This window comes from Myotis davidii, unplaced genomic scaffold, assembly GCF_000327345.1.
Source record: "Myotis davidii unplaced genomic scaffold, ASM32734v1 scaffold71, whole genome shotgun sequence".
In the NCBI taxonomy this organism is placed as follows: Eukaryota; Metazoa; Chordata; class Mammalia; order Chiroptera; family Vespertilionidae; genus Myotis; species Myotis davidii.
This window is the reverse complement of record NW_006283588.1, coordinates 4,485,911-4,488,785: the sequence shown is the minus strand read 5'-3', so window position 1 is coordinate 4,488,785 and position 2,875 is coordinate 4,485,911.

The window sequence follows — 2,875 nt, the reverse complement described above, 5'->3', positions numbered from 1 at the left end:
AAATAAATACTTGATGCCATTTTCTAACACTTTATATACAGACCACTCAATCAATTCTTGCACCAATTTCTCATCATTCTTCCGGCACCTTTCTTTCTTTTTCTCTTCCTCTGTCTTTGTGTGTCTCTCTCTCTGTGTTCATCTATCCTAACTTCTTCTTTACTATTATTCCCCTTTTTTCCTCTTTTTCTCCTTCTATTTTGTTCTTTCCACTTATGCTCTTTTTCTTCATTCTTTTCATCAAATAATATAAAATTCAAGTCTAGCCATTGTAGTTCTTGAATTATGGTTTAGAATCCCACTCTTAAAATTAGAACAAATAAAAATGTTTACACAGTCTCAAGAATTAAGTGGTTTTCCATATGGCATTTTTGCCCTGAGGCAACCAGCCTTGTATTAGGACCTACATATCTGAAGCTATTTCTCATTCAAGGCCTTCAGAGAATTAACACTTGACTTTGCCTTCACTGTCATCATCAACTGCTTTCTGCACCTGTTTTACTGCCCATTCCTTCTTCCATCTCTCTTCTGTAATCTTCTATTTCTAAAAACTCAATTCTTATTTTGGGCTATATTTTCCATTATTTTTTATTAAGAAATGTAACTTCATTTTAAAATATTTCTTTTGGAATATCCTTTGTCACGAATCATCCAGATAACATGAAAGACCAGCTCTTGCCCAGGCACCATGCACACACTCTGCTTCTGTGTCCCCCCAGGATCCTCGGGGGCCAGTTGTTAAGACATGCAGGAGTATTCATGTTGTAGTGGGGCTGAGAAAATTAAAAACTGAGCCTTGCTGGTGTGTCTCAGTAGTTGAGCATCAACCTATGAACCAGGATGTCAAAGTGCGATTCCTGGTCAGGGCACATGCCCGGATGTGGGCTCAATCCCTCATAGAGGGTATGCAGGAGGCAACCAATCAATGATTCTCTCTCATCATTGATGTTCCTATCTCCCCATTCCTTCCTCTCTGAAAGCAATAAAAACATATTTCAAAGAAATAAAAAATTGAAATGCAATTTAGAGATAAGACTCGGGTGCAGTGGAAACATTTAGAATAGGCCCCCATTTCAAATATGTAGATGGATTCCTGACGGAGGTGGCATCTATCCAAATTTGAAAGGGGAATAGGAGGTGGAGGAGGAGGGTGAAAACATGTTTTGAGCATAAAGAGAATCTGGTTCAAATATAAGGAGGCAGGAGAGCACAGACATCTGAAAACATTTAACATGCAGCATCTGCCATCAGAGAATTAGATTCTCCAATTTTCTAAATGTATGAAAATCGGTGGGTTATTTCACTTTTCTCCACCTCCATTTTCTTTTTCATCTGTATAAGGGAGTTAGAGTGAAGATAGAATGAGAGTTCTAGATCGTACCTAGCAAAGACTCTAGCACACAGTATGCCACAATAGAAGTGTTCAATATAATTGCATTTTATCTAACCTAGGACACCAAACACAGTAAGATACATGATTACTGTATGCATCACAGAGGAACATTTTTTAAAACATTACAATTAATATTAAGCTATCATCAATTGTAAGATACATCCTAATTTCAGAAAACTAAAATGTGAGAAAAGAATTGTGTAGCTTAGAATGCATGAAATACAGTTAGTTTATCCTCCCAACTCCATCCAGTATATTGAAACCGAAATAATCCAAAGATAAGACCATTGTAAATTGTCAAAACAAATGTGAAAACTTAAAGCAAGCCAGGAGGGCAGTCCTAGTATTGTGGTTACCATTTCGTGATATTAATGCATTTGCTTATCTTGTCTCAAGTCAATATCATATTAATCAATCAACAAGAACTTATTGATGCTATAATGCATCAAATGATATGTAGCAGCTGCATTCTTTCCAGCAGCAACCCCAGTTGATGTTTTGCAGTCTTTCCGGCAGGCAGTGGTCAGCTGGTCAGTATTTTAAGTCCCATGCACCAAAGAAAAGGAACTCTGGTCCAAGAAACACAATGATAAGAACTGTCCACTCACAGTCCACCCTTATTTGCACAATTGGATGTCATCACAGGCTCTGTTTGTAGAATTCTGGGCCCCTGCCTACCAAATTATGAGGTGTATTCAAATATCAGCCCACATTCCTCTCAAGTGAGTGTTACCATTATGCAAAGTATATTCTACTTCTCTTCTAGTCTCCAAATGACTAACTCAGACAAGACAATTCTCTTTCTCTTTATTAATTGGCTTAATCCCTTCTAGTCTCTAAGTGCCATATCTTGTTCGAATTGTAAGCTACAATTAGTAAACTCTAAATCCACACTGTCCAAAAGGAAAACACTATTTGCACCAACCAGTTGTTATGATTATGTTTAATTCCCTCTGAACAAATAAGAGCATGTGCCTTAATAAATGACAATGAAAAAAATATTTGGGAATTTGCCATTTGCATTCTCTCAGCGCTAATATTCAGACAAAATTAAAGCGCCTCAGAGAAGGAGAATTGTATGAAATGGCTGGAGTCAAACACAACACAAAGAAAACAGAACTGGGAGAATCATAAACAGAATCACCACTACAGACTCACCTGCATTGCAGCACACAGCAGCAGAGGCGCACTGATAAAAGGGAAATCCCAGGTTGAACCCCATATGGGCCACAGTGAACTGTACGCTATTGCTAATTCATTTTGCAACCCAGGGCCTTTGTTTCCTGGTAAAATTCGGATATTAGACTAGATGAGGGGTTCTTAAAATTCATTTAGGGGGACTACGATCATAAATGGGAAAGGCATCTTTATTTTCTCTAAAATAACAAACTTATAGCACTTCCTCCAGTGATGAGCATAGATGGTAAACAGCACTCTTAGCAATGCTTATGATTGTGTTCCAAAATAACTACAAATATTTTT